Consider the following 22,130-nt stretch of genomic DNA (forward strand, 5'->3'; position numbering starts at 1 on the left):
AACCAAAACTGAGTGTGTGTAAAGGCTGGAACTTACCCTTCAGGTGTAAAATTTTTCTAGGTAATAAACCATTTGGGCTATACCAGTACAGCACTTTCATATAGGAACTCCATTCCCTTAGGGAAAGCAGATCCTAGGTTTACACACACACACACACACACACACACACACACACACACACACACACACACACGTGTGTGTGTGTGTATGTGTGTGTGTGTGTGTGTATATATATATATATATATATATATATGAGATGCAAACGAGTGGAAGCTGGTAAAGAAGCTGGGACCATTCAAATGAGGAGATTGTGCAAATCTCAGACGTAGAAGTGTTTAAAACCCGTTGTTAAATTAGAAGCATTTAACTTGGCACACAATCAGAAAGTTAGCACAGGGCTAAGAATTATCTACCAGTTTGGATAAACTCACCATCTAACCTGTTTAATCACAGGATATGAAGCAGGAAACATGTTCAAAGGCTTTCACTTTCATCTCCCTCTCTCTCTTCTTCTTTCCCCTCTGGAAGCTAAATTCCAATTTAGGGAAATGGTCATTTTGATGACTGCCTCCCTCCCTCCATCCTATCATTGCCACACTTAGACTGGTGAGTTTTCATCTAAAAGCTTGGAATTCAGAAAAGGGATTAAGAGAACTCTGCTTAATTTGGATGGGACTAGTTTCTGAAATGTTCTATGAGGGAAAAATTACATTCATTTTTAGTGGCACTGAGCCAGCAGAGCGACAGGGAAATGGAGGGCAGGGTTTGGGGGAACGATATAGAACTGACAGCATGGCAAAAGCCAACTACCTTTAGAGACCTAAAGACATTCAAGCTTGAAGGGACCTTAGAGATTATCTGGTTCCATCCTTTCTTTTTGTATATAAGGAAACAGACCCTGAGAAAGGAAGTGACTTCCCCAAGGCCAAACAATGAGGCAGTGACTGGGCTGGCCAATTCCTTGGCCTCCTCCCCTTGACACCTTTTCGGGACTCCATGGACTAGAAAGATAAATCTTTAACATCCAATGGCTCCGGACATAGGTCATTCTCTGCCATGTCTGAATCCCTCCTCCAGCTCTTCTCAGTTCTTTTGGGCCTTGTGTTAAAACCATCCTGGCTGATTTCTGATGTTTGATTCCTGTAAGTCTTGGAATCCTGCCCTTTATCTGTCATTGCCACAGGCACAACCTTTCTCTCAATTTAACCATAGAAGAGCCCCAGTCATTCCCTAGGAAATAGCAGCAGTGTTCCAAGATGCATGGCTCCCCTTGGTCCTTAGGATCATAGACTTATTGCCAGAACATATTCTTATTTTATGGATTAAGAGAACTAAAGACCAGAAAGGTTTAATTTGTCCATGGTCACAAAACTAGTAAATGGCAGGGGCAAGATTTGAACTCAGGTCCCCTGACTAAACGCAGCACTTTCTTCTTTATCATACTGCTCTACCAATAAATTCAGCTATATATAATACATACATACATACATACATACATACATACGTACACGTATGCATCTATAACTGGAGACAACAATACTGTATTTGTCCCTACGTGCTTCATAAAGATGTCATGAAGATAAAGTCAGAATATACATCTGACTGTGTTTTTTAAGTAAACGTGCCTTGACAGCATAAGAATTGTTCATGTGGTTTCAGTATCTCCAGTGATACTCAAGAACTCCAATTCCTTGGCTATCCAACTTTAGTCATCTATTTTTCTTTAAATTTAAATTCTATTATCAAAGACAACGTTATTTTCAGCATTCATTATAGTAACAAAGTGTTTCTTTCAATATAAGGTCCCAGAATGCAACTACAATTTTTTTTTTAAAAAATCATTTCACTTCCCAGGTGTATGAAACTGCACCAGGCCCAGGGTGGGGGATGCTAGAGGACAGGAGACTCAGAAGTCTCATAAGCAGGAGAACATACAGTTTCAATGAAGCTATCTTCCCCAAAAAAGGCTTATTATGTGAATTCTGCCATGATGTAGGTGTGTGAGTCACAATGGAACTTCCATTTTACTTTGATAGTTTGAAAGGTCCATGGTTTCCTTATCGTGGGAGGTCCTTATATTGTCATGGATCACAGCCCATTTCATTCAGCAAATCAGGCAAATATGGCCTTTTGCCTCCCCATGAACACCACCCAGATTCATGACCAAAGATAGGTTTGACTACTGGTTAGTGCCAGTCTCTCACCACCCCACCCTGCAATGAGATGCCCTGATGATTGCTAACAAGAGCCTTCTCACTCAATCCAGTTGGCAAGGGCCATAACTAGTCAACCGTGGCCTCACAATGTCACCTGCCCTTCCCCCATCTAATCAAGAAGAGTAACTGATACCAAGACTCAACACCCTGGTTCTTTGCTCAATAACAGTACCCTAGGGAGACAGAATAACAAAATGCTTCCTGTGCTTCTGGTTCAGATTACAATGTGAAGGATTGTAGAAGACAAATACCTCTCACAAATACCCCAGCAAATATAATCATAGAAACTAACATTGATATCGTATTTTAAGGTTGGAAAGTGCTTTAGACATGTTAATTCATTTGATCCTCACGACATCCCTGTAACGTAGATGCTATTATTATCCCCAATTTACAGATGAGCAAGTTGAGGTCACATGACTGTTAAGTGTCTGAGGCAGGATTCAAATTCAGTTCTAACTCTTATTCCTGCACTCCATAGTGAAGGGGGAAAAATTAAATAATGTAAGCACCTCCACATAATTCAGAACTGAAAAAAAGGTATCAGTAGCTGAAATGAGTAACTAGAAAAAAATATGAGTAGAAAGAAAAAAAGACAGCCAAATACAATGAAAAAAATACTCTAGATTGAGAAGTCCAAAGAGAATATCCACAATAAATACTAATAGAGCTGAAAAGAAAAAAATGACTTGGCCAACAAGACTACAAGAATGCATGAAAAAATAAAACTCGAGATAAAAATGGAATTGGAACTTAAAAACTCTAAAAGGAAAATTTTTAAGGAGACTAGAAAAATGGAAAATTTTACCTAAGTGATAGACTCCCTAAAAGGAGAATGGAATAATCAGTGCTCTCAATGATTCCATGAAACAACAAGAAATATTCAAAATCAAAAGACTGGGGAAAAAAATAGATGAAAATAAAATATTTCTACCATCAAAAACAACTCCCCTGGAAAACAAGTATAGAAGGAATAACTTAAGAATCATCAGTCTCTCCAAAAACCATAAGCTCTGGGCACTTAACTTCAAGAAGTAGGAAAAGAAAACTGTCCAGATCTAATAGAAACAGAGAGGAAAGTGAATATGGGAAGAATCCACCAAACACCTCATGAAAGAAACTTCAAACTGAAAACACCAGAGTATCATCATCAAAATCTAAAGTTTCCAAGTTGAAGAAAAGATACTGCAAGCAGAGAGAAAGAAAGAGTTTTCATGTAACAGGGAGTATGAGTCAGGATTACCTAAGACTATGCAGTAACACTAAAAAAGGAGAGAAAATCTTGGAATACAGTATTTCAGAAGGCACAAGATAAAATCTGATAGCCAGGAAGATTTTATCATACAGGACAGTATAATCCCATGGAGTTTGGGGGGAGAAGAGAATGGATTAATAGACTGTGAGACTTTTAAGCATTCTTGATGAAAATACCAGAACTCAGTGGAAACTTTCAAACACAAACACAGGAGTCAAAAGAAAGCTAGAAAGCACATGGAAGAACAAAAAATGATTATAATGTATTTATCTTCTAATAAGGGGAGTAAAGAAACCTGTGTCCCTTAGAATCTCACTGTCTTCAAAAGTCATAAATGGGCTTAAGTAACATGCAAACACAGAAACTTTGTAAGATTTTGTTTTGGTTTATTCATTTTCAGAGAAGAAAGGGAAAGAACCAAAAGAAGAAATGTAATGAGAAAAAGGTAAGGAAGAAGAGTGAAGAAGGGAGGGCTGAATCAGGGAAAGAATAGTTGTAAGCAAAACAAGCATCATCTTCGGAGGGTTGATCATAATGGAAGATATTAAAAAGAGAAGAAGCAAGTGTAAGTTCAGGGTAGACAAAGAAAAGAAATAAGAGAAGGTTGAAGAACAAAACACTTGAATTATAGATTATTAGTGTTTTTTCTGTCTCTTCCTTTTCCACCTTTTTTTCTCCATCTCTTCCTTTGGAAAAAGAGAAATGGAAGCAAAGGAATGAAAACCAAAAATAAAAAAAAAAAAAGATGTAATGGAAAGAAGTAAACAATTCACAATTATGGCCATGAGGATGAATAAGATGAACTCATCCATAAAAGGAAAAAAAGTCACAAAATGGATTAGAAAGCAGAATCCAAAACTACGTTGTTTATAAGAAATACACTTAAAAAAAGATTCACACATAGTTAAAATATGAGGCTAGAACAGAATTTATTATGCTTCAGGTGAATTCAGAAAAGCTAAGGTAGAAATCAGGATATCAGACAAGTAGGGGAAAGGTATTATGCTCAAGGGTACCATAAAAAATGAAATCATATCAGCATTTAGTATATATGCACCAAATGGCATAGCATCCAAATACTTAAAGGAAAAGGTAATTGTGTTACAGAGAGAAATGGACAGTAAATTGTAATATAGCCTTTAAAAGCACCACAAATCTAACAACAACAAAAAAAAGGAGTTGAATAGAATTTTACACGTCAGATATGATAGACTTCTGGTAGATTTTGAATGGAAATAGGAAGGAATACACATATCTCAACTCTATATAACACTGTTAGAAAAACTGACCATATTCTAGGACATAAAAACCTCATTAACAAATGCAGAAAAGCAGAAATATTAAACATTTTTTAATGACCACAATGCAATAAAAAACATAATCAATAAAGATCACTTAAAGAGATGAATCAAACTTAACTGGAGCTTAAATTTAACCTTAAAGATTTTGTGGGTCAGAGATTAATCACATAAACATCAAATTTCATAAAATTACATCAACGCGACAACATACCAAAACCCTTGGTATGTATTCCAAAGCAGTCCTTAAAAGATCTATATCACTAATCAGTTTCACCAACAAAGAGAGAATAGAAGGATAGATCAATGATTTGGAAAGAAACTTTAAAACTTTTTTTTAAAGAATTTTTTTAAAAACAGCTAAGTACAAAAATTGAAATTCTGAAAATCAAAGGAAACATAAGTAAAATTGAAAACCAAAAAGTAAGCTGATAAAACTAGGAACCTCTTTTTTTTAAGTGGATAAATAATTGAATAATCTGATCCCTCCCAAAAAAGAGTAGAAAACCAAATTGCCAAAATTTATAACGAAAAGGTGATTCATAACAAATGTAGAGAAAACACAATCATTGAAAACTTTTGCTGAAATATTTTTAAAAATTGATAACAAGTATAATTAGTAAATATTTATAAAAATTTTAAATGTCCAGATTAACAGAGCAAGAGAGACTTTAAGTAAAAATTGAACAAACCATAATGGAACTTCTCAAGGGGGGAAAAATAGGACCTGATGGAAATTAATTCCATCAAAGAACAATAAATGCCAATATTACAAAAATAGTGAATTGATAATTAACTTAGGAAATTATGAAATGGAAGCATGTACATGTGTTCTTTGGGTACTCTCAGGAAAGATCATGATTGGCAGCAGGAAACAGGGCAGCAATCATACCTTAATAACCACAAAGGGTATGGAGGTAAAAAGCACATAAGGCAGAGGTAAGCAGTGAACCCAAGAGTCTTGAGCATAATGACATTAAATAATGAACTTAATGAGGAGGCATTAATATCTACATTGCCACTATACCTACATTGCCACACTATGAAACATTACCATCTCACTTGCAGGTGAAATCTTTATGTTGTCACCCCTATTAGAATGTGAGCTCCCCAAGAGCAGGGATTTTTCTTACTCGAGAGCAATCTTTGACTCCTTAGCTCTCAGTTGGCACAGTGTTTTGCACATAGTAAGCACTTAATAAATGCTTTATTCATTCATTCACAACACACAGGGGAATTACATTAATATTATTACTAAACTAAACAGAAAGTATATGTGGGAAGAGTTGATGAGATTTATTGAGAGGGAAGAATATTAGAAATAATGATATCATAAAAAGAAAAGTGTCAAATATGAGAAAAAAATACACAGAAGAAAGAACTTCAGAGAAGGATAAGCAGAACCTTACTGGAAATATCAAATTAAAGTTTTATGAACTCAAAAAAAAAAAAGATGTACATAATGGAGATTCATGGTGTCATATGCAATCCTTTATTTCTATTCTTCATAAATAAAAAATTCATATTATTGATGTTTGTGATACCACCAAAAAAAAAAAAAAGAAAATGTACCAAAAATAAAACTTAAATTGTTTTTAAAAATTCAACAAATATTTTTATGTATCTTCAAATGTGCATGGCTTTGGAGATACAAAGATCAAAAAGAACCCAGTCCCTGCTCCCAAGGAAGTTATAGTTACTAAAGGACCTTAATTCTATATCCAAGCTTCATGGCTTTCCATGACTAAAGATATTAATTATTGATTGACCAACACACAAGATGACCAGCTTTCTCTAGTGATGAGCCTCTCCATGATCCACTCGTCTGATCCTTGAACAGTAGCTACCGTTGCATCATCGAAGCATTTTCAATATTTTTCTAACTGAGTGATTACCCTAGCATAGCTTTGGAAAACCCACAGGATCCTTCATTCCATAATAAGGCATCAGAATAAGATTTAGTAGTGAAGTGTGGTCTCTAACACTAGCATGGAAGTGTGGTGCTACCTAAATATTCTGCACTTTGAGCACTGCTGGTCAGAACCTTTAGTCTATTACCAGCAATAGTGTGCTGAAGGTTAATGTAGCATCACAAACTGCTACTCACAAAAAGAGAGCAATAATTATGATATTGGCTTCCAGTATAACTTTGTGGTTACCAGGCATTCTCACGTCACCTCGTTTGATCTCCTTTGAGTCATACAACAACCTGTTTTAGATTGGTCGTTACCAATTATATCCATTTTACAGATTGGAAAGTAGGCTTAGAGGTTTGCCTAAGGTTACCCAGCAGTTTGCCCCCACACCTAGGTCTTCTAACCTTTCCACTATACCATGTTATAGTAAAGATACTGGTTCTAATTTCATCACTACAAGTTATATTTTGTATTAATTTTCAAGGCCACATCACTGTAGTCTTAAAAACTAGTTTAGGGATATTTCTTAAAACACCAGCCTCACCTAGAGATTTGAAGATATGGTTGACAAGTGATCAGACGGTTACATAAAATCAGAGACAATAATGTCATTTTTCTATAAAATGGATTTTTGCCAGATTAAAATGCATTTAAAAGGAACTTTAAATTAAAATTTGTTTTAACTTAAATTTGTTTACAGTGATGATTGTAATGATTTGCAGACAGGTGATAAGTAAGATGCTTCTGCTGAGATTTTGAAGCATAACTCCTAGATATTTTGTGAATCATTTTTATTTTAACTGATGTCTTCTGGCACTCATTCAACTTTGTCCCTGATAATTCATTAGCAATGATAGCTGCTCGATGGTGAGATTGGAATCAGTGTAGTACACAATCATGTTAAATACTCAGATCTCCTAATTAATGACTTTTCTGTATGGAACAGAGAGCTCGCTCCTCTTCCCTGAGGGACTGCAATTTCATGGTTCCTAATGATGGTTAGATTATATTATCTGGATCACTTGGGCTGTGGGTGACACCAGCAATGTTCAGAAGTGTGTATATGAGATTTAAGAAGAGAAAATCCCTCCGGAATCCTAAAAATGAAAAAGAGGAGTTAAAATGCCTGTTTCTAATTTTCATTAATATATTACTCTTCTATGTGACTTGGGTGTCAGTTTCAAGTTCTGGTCTTTCTTAGATCTTCTACCTTCTTCCCACCTCTTTAACCCTTCCTCTCCCCATCATCATCCAGGTTAATGTTTGTAGAATCTATTTACTGTATTCAATGAGCTAATTTATTTGAAGCATCATTTTTTCATTAAATCTACTGGGATTGTTATTTTACATATTGTTCATAGGACCATATTTTGGTTGGTATTTTTACTTTATTTGATGATCCAAATAAAATATTTCATTCCAAAGTAACAGTGATTTTTTTTTCATTTTCAATTTCTCTCACTTACCACCTTCTCCTTTGGGAAGCCCAGCTACATGTCTTAGGTTTGGCGAAAAAAAATGCACAAATAAACTGATTTGAGGATCTTTAAATTTCCTTTCTATTAATAATTCCAAGGTTTCTTACTTTATATTGCAAGTTTGATTTTGGTCATGTTGAAAGGTTGATGACATTTGCAAGGCTTCTGTTATATGCTGTTTTTGAATGAGTAATTCATTTGGGAGCTCTTCTGTATGACCACACTGACGAGCAGTGTGGAATAGTAGATAAGGCACTCCTGGATCTGAAGTTAGGAAGACTTCAATTCAAATCCTACCTCAGACTAGCTGTATGTCCTTAGGCAAATTGTTTAACTTCTCTGAGTCTCAGTTTCTTCATCTATAAAATGGAGATAATAATATGGCCACATATTATTCACAGGCCTATTGTGAAGATCAACTGAGAAAATTTATATAAAGTACTTTGCAGGCTGTATAAATGTGAGCTATCATTATTATTATTATCATTAATAGTAGTAGTAGTAGTAGTAAAATGAAGTGGTTGGACTTTGAGGTCCCTTCCAGCTAGAAATATATATGATCCTATTATTAGCTTAATAAATGCTAGTTGATTTCTGAGAACATTACCCTTTGTGAAAAGTATTTAAATTGAAGTAAGAAGGACTGAAGTCAGATAAAAGGAAGCCTGTCCTAATGGGAAAATTTCTTAGCTAGTCTCTGAATTACAGTAAGTCTGAGTTGGAAGATACCTAAAAGAGGCAGTCTCAATATAGTGAAAAAGAACACTGAGTCAGAAATCCAAAGCCCCAGATCCAATCCTGACTCAGCCACTAACTGACTGTGTGAGCTTGAACACAGCATTCAGTTACTGGAGACATCCTCTGCCCTCATTTGGAAAATTAAGGTTTGAGATTAGATGGTCTCTAAGGTTTCCTTCCACCTTTGACATTCTATGATTCAATAGTAGCATTCAATCTCCTCCCTAAAGAGATGCGTAGAGAGGGAGGACAACTCCTCAAAGGTCACACAGTTTAAGAAAGTGGCAGAACCCATCTTCAGGCCTAGTCTTTATTACAAGTTCACAAGACCTGATGAAATGGAGATACATTCACTCAAAGATGTTTAAAACTAGGCCTGAAAGGCTTGTGCTATCCTGAAGGCCAGCGGATGGTGTTTTAAAGTTCCTTCTAGTCTTCCTCATTCCATCCATGATGATGATAACTCATACTTCTCCAGCTCTCTACAACTTATAATGGACGGTCCTCTAGGTCAATCAGTCAATCAACAAATATTGATTAAGTACTTACCATATGTCAAGCAAAGACAAAAACAGCCCTGCCTTCAGGCAACATACATTTTTAATAACGTAAATAACTAGGTGCATACAAGATATCTGTAGAGGAGACTTGGGGCAGCCAGGTGACTCAGTGGATAGAATGCCAGGCCCAGAGCCAAGAAGTCCTGAATTCCATTCCAGCCTTAGATACTAGCTGTGTGGCCCTGGGCAATTCACATAGCCTCTTTTGTGTCAAATTCCTCATCTGTAAAATGGGGACAATAATAGCAGCAACCTCCCAGGGATGTTGTGCGGATCATGAAATAATATTTGTAAAATACTTAGGACAATGCTTGGCACACAGTATATGCTATATAAATGTTAGCGATTGTCAGATGGAAGAGAAAATATTAACAGGTGGAGGGAATGAGGGAAGATACCAGAAGAGGCCTCTTGCAGAAGGTAACTGAGTCTAAAAGAAAGCTGAGCAAACCAAGCAGAGATGAGTGGGTAGCACATTCTGGGTTTGGGAGACAGAGGGTGAGAAGGTGCCAAGACAAGAGAGGAAGAGGGATGTATTACAAGAGAGGGAGAGGGCTGGTAGTAGTTCAGTGTAGCTGCATCTCTGTGTGTGTGGTGGGTAGGCAAGTGTAAGAATATTTGAAGAGTACATTATAAAGAGTGTTAAATCCCCCCAAATTCCCAAAAGATTACAAACATTTGCTCATTGAGGTAATAGGGAATCCATGGGAGGTCATTGAACAGGGAGGTGACATGGTCAGATGCTTTAGAAAAATCCCCTTTGCAGCTGAGATGATTGGAGTGGGGAAATCAGGAGAAGAGATCAGTTACAAGACTATTCCAAGAGATGGTGATGATCAGAACTCTATGAGTGGAAAGAATGGGACAGGTATGAGAGAAGCTTCCCATTTCAGACTGAAACATACAGTTAGGTGTGCATCTTTTGACAAGTCTCCCAACATGTATTAATTACTGGCCAGAATGTGTACCAGATAAGAAAAAACAACAACAAACCACTGTGGATAACTATAATACTAAGTAGAACCACATAGGAGACGGGTACAGAGTTTTAAAAGAAATTTGAGAGGAGGTTCAGGGAAGACTTCATGGAAGAGGAGGCATATGAATTGAACCTCAAAGGAGATAATGAGCAAAGACCCCCAATGGTGGGGCAAAGAAGATAAGAAAGGGGAGTGGGGAGTGGTCTGAGTTAATTACAAGGTAGAGGATATAAAAGGACAGGAGAGGTAGCTTATGAGATGTGGTTAGAAAGGAAAATTGGAACTAGATTGTTTAGGGTATTGAATGCCAAGCTGGGGAGCTTGTACTTTAGTCAATAGTGGTGAGGGACCATTGAGGCATGAGCATGTATGAGCTAGCAACACATTGTATATGTCTGGATACACCTGAGAACCAGAGGGCTCACTCAGATGAGCAAGGTTACTCTATTCGTACATCTTGCCAACAAGGAAATTAAGGCAAAGAGAAGTTAGGAGTTTTCCAAAGGTCTCATCTTTCCTGGTCAAAATGGTGCAGTGGATAGAGTTCCAGGCCTGAAGTCAGAAAGACTGATCTTTCTGAGTTCAATTCCGGCTTCAGATACTTGCTAGCCATGTGGTCCTGAGCAAGTCACTTAACCTATTTGCCTCAGCTTCCTCACCTGTAAAATGATCTGGAGAAGGAAATGGCAAAACACTCTAGTGTCCTTGCCAAGAAAACCCCAAACAGGGCCATGAAGAGTCAGCTATGACTGAAAAAGACTGCACAAAAAACCAAATCATAGTCTCTGAATAACCTGGCAAAAAAAGAATGTTCCCTATTATCTGTAACTCTCATGTTATATAAGTACTCACTCCCATAATTTATTTGGACCAAAGCACTGGCAGTGGTGCAAGACAAATTATCTTTTGACCCAGATTCTCAGGATGCCAGGACTGGAAGGATCTCAGGGAGCATCTCATTCAACCCTGCTATTTTACAGATGAAGAAAGACTCCGACAAGAGCAGTGATTCATTCATTCAAGGGCACATGGTCAATAATGGTAGACCCAGCCAGCCAGACCTCAACCTGGAGAGAGAGTGTGGTACAGTGGAAGGAGAAATGATCTTGGAGTCAGAGCCTACAAGGTCAAATCCCATCCCTGTCATTTACCATCTGTGCAACTTGGGTGAATCAATTTCTCTGGTCTTCAGTTCCTCATCTTAAAATGAGAAGGTTGGGCTCCGAGGTCCCTTCCAGGTCTCAGTCTATGATTCTTTAAAGTCCCAAGTCAGTGCTCTTTCCACTGTACTTCCTCCCCACCCCCACCTCTCCCCTGTCGCCACATGAGCAGATCTCTTGGAGAGCAAAGGGGCACTTATAGAATTCATCATGCTAAGTATGGTTCTCTTGGAGCAGGGGAAGCTTAACAAGTGTTTGTTGACTGCCTGATGGAATTAGTTGAAAGAACTGGCAGAGCCCTCATGTTTTACCCGCCTGATTTGGTCACTGAGATATTCTCCCATCTTAATAGGGAGCTGAGAAACTTCACAAGCTTTCCCTCGTTGGAATGCATAGCACAATGAATTTGTACCCACGGAGCCTTCAGCACTGATATTTCAAAACCTACAGCACACTAAACGTGAAACTTTTGTTCAAATTTCAAGGATTTTGATAGCCCAAGTGAATAGACACTGCCTATTGATTTTTCCCTTACAATGACTCTTGGATAACCTATTTTCTCATTTATTTTTAACGACAGCTCATGAGATTTTGCAGCAATTCTGCCCAACCTCCTAATATCAAAATCCCTCCTTGACCCTGAAAATTGTAATTCTGCTATAGATCACAGCTGCTGAATATTACCTTTTACTAAGCTGGTTAAATAAAATATGTCCAAATCACTAGATCCCACAAGCTGTGGACTGCAATTCTAATGATCCAGGGGCTGTTGCTTCCGCCAGTGTGTGCTGGCTGGTGCTCTCGCCTGTGCAACACCAAAGTGTGGGAATCGAGAATATCGGCTGGAGTTTGGAATTTAAGAAGGAGGAGAGAAAAAGGATAGCTCTGCTGGTCTTCAATGCTTTTCTTGTAAAACTTTTACAAATTAGAGTTGGGCTGTTTGATGTGTTCCATACAATCAAATGCTGGCCAAATCTATCGCAAAGTGGCTCCAGTTTTCTCAGGAGTGGAGAAGGGGCACATTTGATGTGTGGCAGGTTCGAAAATCCCCAAAGTCTCACATCCTGGTGGGTCAGATTACATTCACCGAGAGAGGAGAAACATAATACGTGAAAATGGTAATGGACCACAAACCTAGCTAATTCCTTCATTTCCTTCTAGTCAACCAACTTCAGGGTCCACATTTCACCCCCCATGGATGAAAGCCCGCTGGGATTTAGAAATGGACAGAAACTAAAGCTCTGTGGTGATGGACTGCTTGTCAGGCAGCAGAAAGGTTCTCAGTGGAGGACTTCTTCAAGGGAGCCCTGGAACCTTTGGCCTCGGGGGCCTCAGGGACCATAGGAGGTTAGTGCTTCTCAAAAGATCCCTTGTAGTTATTCCACACGACCTGGCAGGAGGCGTCAATTTCAGAGAAGTCATTTTCTCTTCCTTGACTCTAGGTGGTTCCAGGGGAGTTTAAATATTTCAAAACTGGTACTTAGATCATTAAGTCATAACCTCTAGCTTTTAGACCATCTACTTATATCATTCAGACCGTCCCCATTTCCAATATGGTAATGTTTCCTGGAGACCCTTATTCATTAAAGAGGAATAGAGAATTCTTAATGGCTCTTATTCAGCAGAAATAAAGTTTCTCTGGACAGTGACCATTGGAGCAAATTTGAAATGCAAGTGATATGTGTGTCTCCTCTGTGGGCCTGAGGAACTTGGCCTCTGAGTTTTCTATCTGCCCTTGTACTTCTGTGAAACCACTAGACCTGCTGCCTTTCATAGCAACGTGTGGAAGGTGATTATTTGACAGCAGGTGTGCCTGATCGGGTTTGTACAGGAAATCTGCCCAAAGTTGTGGCAGAGAGTACGCCTGAAGGAACACAAAACTGACCATCTCACATAAAAAAAAATTAATCAATCAATGGTGTCTAAAACAAGTAACCACCTGTTAAATTTCTAAAACTGACAAATGCATTATCATTAATCCCTGAAAACACCTTTTATTTGATCTCAAGATTTAGAGCTGGAAGATATTTAATAGATCTGCCCAGATTCTTCATTGTGCAGCTAGGGAGACTGAGGCCTACAGAAGTGATTTGCCCAAGGTCACACAGGAAGTAAGGATCAGAATCAGGATCTAAACCTAGGCCTTTTGATTCCAAATGTAGGATTCCTCCTGAACACCATACCTCTCCCCATCTGTGCAAACTTGTTCATACTACTGACTTTGTCTAAAAAGTTATCTTTCCTCTTTTCCACTCATCTGAATCCTACTCATCTGTAGACCCATTTGCTCCATAAAGCTTTTCCTGAAAACTTAAGATAACAATGATTTCTCCTTCCTATGCTACAGACAGACAGCACTACAATCTATCCATTTTACCACTTAGCAGAAATGGGCTGGTATTGTTAGTTAGCTTGTCTTGCATTTGTCATATCTCTAACTACAGTTTCAATTCTTTCAAATGAAGGACCCTTTTCCATGTCATCTATATCACCGCTGGTCTTTTACACAGAGAAGTTGAATACATGATTGTGAGAGTGTCATCATACAAGATCGGTTAAAGGAGTCTGGGGTGTTTAGCCTAAAGAGAAGACAGGAGATGACAGAACTCTTCAGGTACTGCTATTGGGTATAAGAGGGATTACACTTGTTCTCCTTGGTTCCTAAGGACATAAGTGGGAGTTGTGTGTGGAAATTGCGGAGATTAATTTGGGATTGACATAAGGAATATGTTCCAAATAAACAGAACTATCTAAAATCAGAACCAACTGCCTTAAGAGGTAAAAGTCTTTCCTCACTGGAAGTTTTTAAGTAGAGGTTAGAATCAGGGGTGGAGAATCTGTGGCCTCGAGGCCACATGTGGCCTTCTAGGTCCTCAAGTGCAGCCCTTTGACTGGATCCAAACGTCACAAAACAATGGGGATTTGAAGTTTAGATTCAGTCAAAGGACTGCATTTGTGGACCTTGAGGGTCACATGTGGCCTCAAGGTACAGGTTCCTCACCCCTGGAGATGTCTCTTTGTTGGTAATACTTCCAAAGGGGATATTGGTCACATACAGGTTCATCTGTCTGACTCCTGAGCTCATTTACTTTTAAATTTTTTTTCTGTTACAAACTTAAATACTAAATAAAATAGGCATTTCCACATACAAAGCTGAACAGAAAAAGAGGATTATATATGATAGATACAGTGAACCTCTATTGTATTCAGTTTCTTTTTCCCTTTAAGTATATGAAAATTCATCATGTAACTTTTCTGGTAAATAGTATTTTACTTTTTTCCAGTTACATGTAAAGATAGTTTTTAACATTCATTTTTATAAGATTTTGAGTTCTAAATTTTTGTCCCTCTGTCCCTTCCTTCCCTCTTCCCCAAGACAGTCCCCAAAGAATCTGATATATTTTTATACATGTACAATCATGTTAAACATATTTCCACATTAGTCATGTTATAAAAGAAGAAATAGAACAAAAGGAAAAACCATGAAAAAACAAAAAAAAAATTAAAAATGGCAACAGTACGTGTCCTATCTGTATTCAGATAGGAAGATAGGAAAGAACTTCATAGTTGTTTCTTTGAAAGTGGATAGCATTTTCCATCATATTGTATCAAAGTTGATCATTGCATAATGTTGTTGTTACTGTGCACAGTGCTCTCCTGGTTCTACTCAATTCACTCAGCATCAGTTCATGTAAGTCTTTCCAGGTTTTTTTGAATTCCACCTGCTCATCATTTCTTATAGCACAATAGTATTCCCTTACATTCACAGCATATAACTTTCAAAGCGCTCCTGCTCATCTGTGTTTCCTTCTCCCTTTCCTGTTATTCTCTCCTGTACATTTAAAAAAAAAATTTCAATAATCCTCCTTTCATTCTTTTACTTTTTATTCTCTTTTTTGTAACCCTACCACTAGTCTCCTCTTCCTCCTACTCCAATTAAAAAAAGAAAAGAAAAATCCTTGTAACAAATAGCCATCATCAAGCAAAACAAATTCTTATTTTGGTCATGTCCAAAAATGTATGTCTCTTGAGTTCATCACCTCTTTGACAGAAGGTGGGTAACATGCTTTATCATCAGTCCTCTGGGATTATGATTGATTATTGCATTGATCAGAGTTCTCAAATCCTTGAAAATTTCTTTTCTTTACAATGTTGTGTTGAATAAATTGTTCTCCTGGTTTTGCTCAGTTCTCTCAACATCAATTCTTATGTCTTCTCAGATTTTTCAGAAACTATCCTTTTTGTCAATTTTTATGGTGCAACATTATTCCATTGTTTTCATATACCATAATTTGTTCATCCATTCCTCAAATGGTGGATAGTTTCCAATTCTTTGCTATAACACAGAACAGAGAGGATCTCAGAAAACAAAATGGATAATTTTGATTATATAAAATCAAAAAGGTTTTGCACAACCAAAACCATTTTAGGGCCGCTAAAATTAGAAGGGAAGCAAGTAAATGGGAAAAAGTCTTTGAAGTCAGTTGTTCTGATAGATGTCTCATTCCCATGATATATAGAGAACCAATTCAATCTATGAATAAAAACCATTCTCTAACTCATAAATTGTAAAAGTATATGGACACAATTTACAGAGGAAAAAATCCAAGCTATCAATAGCTATATAAAAATACTCTTTAAAAATGCTCCAAATAAAATAGATAAACCGTTGGTTAATTTGATTTAAAAAGGAAAGAAAACCAAATTAATAGTATCAAAAATGAAAGGGGTGAATTCACCACCAAAGGAAGAGGAAATTAAGACAATTGTAAGAATCTGTTTTGTCCAATTATATGTCAATAAATGTGACGGTCTAAATAAAATGGATGAATATCTACAAAAATATAAATTAACCTGATTAATAGAAGTTGAAATAAAATACTTAAATAACCAAATCTTAGAACAAGAAATTGAACAAGTCATCAATGAACTTCTTAAAAAAATGAATTCACAAGTGAATTCTACCAAATATTTAAAGAACAATTAATCCCAGCACTATATAAAGTATTTGAAAAAATAGATGAAGAAGCAGTCCTCCAAAGTCCTTTTATGACATAAACATAGTTCTGATACCCAAACCAGGAAGAGCCAAAACAGAGAAAGAAAATTATAGACCAAGTTCCCTAGTGGATATTGATGCAAGAATTTTAAATAAAATGCTAGCTAAGAGATTACAGCAATATTTCCCAAGGACCATACATTATGAGTAGCTGGAATTTATACCAGGAATGTAAGGCTGGCTCAATATTAGGATAACTAACGACATAATTGGCCATATCAGTGACAAAACCAATAGAAATCATGCAGAATAGATGCAGAAAAACCCTTTGACAATAGATAGAGAAAAAGCCTTTGACAAAAATGCAGTACCCATTCCTGTTAAAAAACATTAGAGAGTATATGAGAAAAATGGAGTTTACCTTAAAACTACTGACAACAAGAACTGTTAAGAGTTTTTTTTATTATTTATTTATTATTATTTATTATTAAGAGCGTGTCCATTAATTGGGGAAATGGATGAACAAATTAAGTTATATGAAGATAATAGAATTCAACTGTGCTATAAGAAATTATAAAAGGGATAGCTTCAGAGAAACCTGGGAAGACTTGATTGAACTGATATACTGTGAAATGATTTAAACTAGAACCATTCATACGGTAACAGCAACACTGTAAAAACAAACAACTTTAAAAGACTGAAGTAGGAGAGGATTCTGGGAAGATGATGGAGTAGGTCAGAAAATTCCAAGCTCTCATAATTTTCCCCACAAAAGACATGAAATAGTGGCTCAGGGTGAATATTAAGCAATACAAATAAATAAGAGCAGGGCCAGAACAGGGGTCCTCCTCAGACAATCAGAGATCTGGAGAAAAGTTCCAGGACAAGTTTGGTCTGTGTGTGGAGAGTAAACACCTCCAAGGTAGGTCCTGGGTCTGCTTAAATAACAAGTGGCAAGCCCTGGGTTTATCTGTGTTGGGAGGTGGCCTTACCCCCAGCCACATGAACTTTTACCCCACCTTTTCCCTGGACAGTGAAAAGTGTTGGGCTCTGAGCCAAGACCGAGGGAACCTCTGCTGACAAAGAACACTAGACCTCGTTTAGGATACATGGCTAGGACCAAGAAGGAGCCAGCACACATTCAGTGAGTGCAGAGGCAGTGGGGCTGGGATGCCACTTGCTGTTGCACTTAGAAGAAGCTAGAGGTCTTGGTTCTAGTTCCAAGTCAGGGTGGAGAACTGAAGGAAGATATGAAGCCAGAGGACCATCCCCCATACCAGGACTAAAGGTAATTATAAAAATTGAGCTACTACAATTTTTTTTAAAAATGTACAGGCAAAGGAGAAAAATATTCAACCATAGAGAGTTACTATGGGAATAGAGAAGACTAGAGTTCATCTTCAGAGGAGGATACTGAAGCAAAGAAACCTTCTTCTACCCCAAGGAGTAATGTTGAATGGTCACTTGCTCAAAAAGAATTCATAGAAGAACTTTTAAAAAACTTTAAAAATCAAATGAGAGAGACTGAGGAAAAACTAAAAGAAAAAAATAATAATCCAAGAAAAACAAGAAGATTACAAAAAGAAAGTCAACCAATTAGAAAAGGAGATCTAGAATCTTGAGGAAGAAAATGACTCCTTGAAAATCAGAATTGGGCAAAGAAAAGCCAGCAAAGTTACATGAGATCAAGAAATAATAAAACAAAATGTAAAGAATGAAACAATAGAAGTGAATGTGAAACATCCAAGAAAAACAACTGACTGACCTGGAGAAGAGAGCAATAAGAGAAGACATAAGAGTAATTGGGCTACCTATGATCAAAGAAAGAATTGGGTTACAATAATGTGAGAAATAATTAAAGAAAATTGTCCTGAAGCATTAGAACAAAAGGGGAAAGTAGAAATAGAAATGATTCACCAATCACCACCTAAAAGAGATCAAATTCCGAAATCCCCAGCTCAAGAATAAAATATTATGAGTTACAAGAAGAAAGCAATTTAAATATGGTGGTGCCACAATTAGAATCCCATAAGACTGGCAGTAGTGACACTAAAAGACTGCAGGTCTTGGAACCCTATATATTGAAGAGCAAAAGAACTGGGGTCTCAGCCGAAAATATCATACATAGCAAAGCTAAGCATAATCCTGAATGAAAAAAAATAGACATTTAACGAACTGTCAGATTTTTCAGGAGTTAGTTTAAAAAAAAACCTGAACTTAATAGAATATTTGACATACAAGAGCGAAGAGAAATATAAGATCCATACCAAGGACTAATTACAAGGAACTCAATAAGGACAGACTGTTTGCTTTTTATGTATATAAAATGTAAAATGTGTGTCTAAGATTGTTATTAGTAATTGGGTGGTTTGTAAGAAAGATTAGGCTAGACCTGAGTCTGATATGACTTTAAAAAGTAAAATTGTTTAGGAACAGCTAAAAAGAGTAATTATTTTATGCAAACAAGGTACAAGAGGAAGAACCAACCTAGAGGAATTAGATCAGGAGGGAGGGCTGATAGTTCTGGAAACTTACTCTCATCAGGAATGGGTTAAAGAGGTAATGAGAGAGAGAGAGAGAGAGAGAGAGAGAGAGAGAGGAGGGAAGGGGGGAGGGAGAGGGAGAAAAGAGTATAAAAGTCTTCTAAATTCAGAAAGAGATAAAGTGCTAAGGGGATAGGGGACAAGAAGAGGGTAAGGAAGGGATCTCTAGAGGGGAGGATGAGGAAATAAGTTAAAGATGGGGTACAGAAGGGTCTTTAGATTTTAGGGAATGGGAAGATAAGGGAGGAATCCTTAGAGGGGGCTAGGTTAAGTAATAGGAGGGCAAGGTAAAAGGAATTAGGAGGGATAGGAAATAAGAGATATACACAAACATAAAAACAAAGATCAGAAGTAGAATTTGTTAGGGAAAATATGTGTCTATATATGCGTGTGTGCAAGTATATATGTATGTGCATGTATATAAGTGTATGTGTTTCTATGTATCTATATTTAAACGTAAATACATCCGAACTTAATTGTAGCCTGGATGGGGGGTAAGGGAGAAGCAGGAGGAAAAAAGAACAAAGTAGAAAGTGCTCAGCAGAGAACAAAAGGAAACTAAAAAGCAAAGAAAAGATGGATAGTTCTCAACACAGTGCATAGGACTTACCATATAGACCTTCTTGAAATGGAAATTTATTGCTATATATTTTGAATCCTCTCTTACGTTCTGCTGTGCACATGACATGCTTTTTTCTTATTATGCATTTAAGTTTCAGTATTTAAGCTCATGTATGTTTATTTTTCTTTCCTTATTGTATATTTAAGTTTTGGTAATAAAAGAAACAAAAAATGATAAAAATTGCATGAAAAATATTTTAAAAATAAAGACAAGTATTTTGATCAATTCAGTAACCAGCCACGGTTCCAGAGAACCCATGTTAAAACATGCTACCCACCTTCTGAAAGAGAAGTGATGGACTCAGGATGTATATGTATGTTTGTGTATGTGTGTATGTATATGTATGTGTGTATGCATATATATATATATACATATATATATATATACACACACACAAACACATATATACACACATATACATACACACACACATTTCCAGTGAAAGGAATTCGTTTTGCCCCAGGGTGGATGGTGAGAAGGAAAGAAAGAGATTTTTGTTCATTGAAAAAAAATAAATTTTGAAAAAACTTCTATAAATACTTTTGTATATATTTTACCTTTTCCTTTGACCTCTTTGGGGTATGGGCTTAGTAGTGATATCTTCTGGGCCAATGTATAGCTCCACCAGCATGCAGTATGCCTGCTTTCCTGCAGTCCCTCCACCAATTACCTTTTTTTTTTTTTGTCATCTTTGTCAATCTGATAGTAAAAGAGATAAGTGTGAGATTAAAATGACATGACTTCTGAATCTGTGATTCAGTGAAATACTTGTGGATATCCTGATACAGTCAGATTGCTAAGTGGTGCTGATGAAAACTAGCTCCAACTGGTCTAAGTAATCCAAGAGTGGGCTCCCCTTTCAAGAAATGACAAGAAATCAGCACCTTTGCGTGGTTCTGTCCACTCTTCCAGGAAGGAGGCTGTTCTCAGCTCCAGGCCTCTATGAATCATTGCTTCTACCTGATTTATTCTGTTTATGTAAATGTTTTACTCTCCCTTGACTAGAGAGTGTTATCTCACTCTATGAGGATCAGTTCAGAATGGGCTTTGATTATCTTCAGTGAAATCTAAATTGTACTTCTGGGCCAACCTAAAAGGAGTTTAAATGTATTGCCAAGTGGCCTTCCCAATGGATAGCAATTTTCCCTGTCCGAAGCAACAGTCTAGCAACTCTCTGAAATCTGAGAGAGGCCCTGAATTAAGAAAGAAATCTGCCTTAAGAGACAGCCAAGAAAGACTCCCCTCCTGCCCTTGTGCCCCTGACCCAAAGGCATCCAACAAGTGGACACATTTCAGAAAGCTGCCAATCATCTGCCAATTGGATGAGATTGTTCCTCAGCTTCTTCAAGGCTTTCATCTCTAGGGGAAAAGCAGGCAAAGGGGATGCTTTCCCTCACCTTCTGAGAGCTCAGTGAGGAGGTCTAGCCATCCCTGGCCCAGCATACAGGGCAGGGCAGTCAACGGCCCGTGACAAGGGCACCAAAGGAGTGCCAGGCTGGGAGAAACTACACCTATTGCTGTTACCAATGCCAGCCACTCACAGGGCCCCTCTACCCCAAGAATGTACAAATTATTGTACGTTACTTTTTCATTTTTAAACCAATGTTATATTTGGGAAGATGTAATCCTGGGGAAATGATACTGAGACTAATGGCCAACATATTATCTTTCATATGTGTGTGAGTTTTTTTTTCATGTTTAAGGTTCCTTTGTTATCCACTCCATAGCAAGTCTCTGCACACACTCTTAAGCAGAAAATCAAAATATGCCTTAGAGCAATAATATTTTAATAAGCATGAAATGTCTTCAATGAGATAAAAGTATTATATGGTGTTTTGATATTGGGCTTTACTTAAAACCTCATTAAAAAAAGGACAATGCCTTCCCTGCACTGGGGTGCATTGATGTATTTTTTAATTCAGGTAGGAGAAAAAGACCAGTTTAGGTCAATTATTCTAATTAAATGTCACAAATGAGTGAGCAGCTAGCAAATGGACTTTATTATTTGTTGATCTCACTGTCCTCCATTGATCAGAAACAGCCACTAATGACACATGAGCCGCCAAAGGTCAGGAAGCTCCAGCCTGAATAAACATCTGAAAGACTTGGCTGAAGAGAAACCTTTGGTTGTGCAGGAACTGGGTTCTGTGACCGTTCGGCACATGGCCCTGGGTGTGGTTTGCAGTGGTGCCAGCCCCAGGTCACCTCCTGGACACTGGACGAGAAACATTTGGTCAGTGGGAGGTGGACTTCTGGTTAAAGAACAGACCGGTACATGATGATATGACACACCAATCTTGTCCTCTTCTCATCTCTTCCCTCTCCCAGCTCCCAAATAGAACTTCATTTGTACTTCAAAACAAAA

This window comes from Notamacropus eugenii, chromosome 1 (genome assembly GCF_028372415.1).
Source record: "Notamacropus eugenii isolate mMacEug1 chromosome 1, mMacEug1.pri_v2, whole genome shotgun sequence".
In the NCBI taxonomy this organism is placed as follows: Eukaryota; Metazoa; Chordata; class Mammalia; order Diprotodontia; family Macropodidae; genus Notamacropus; species Notamacropus eugenii.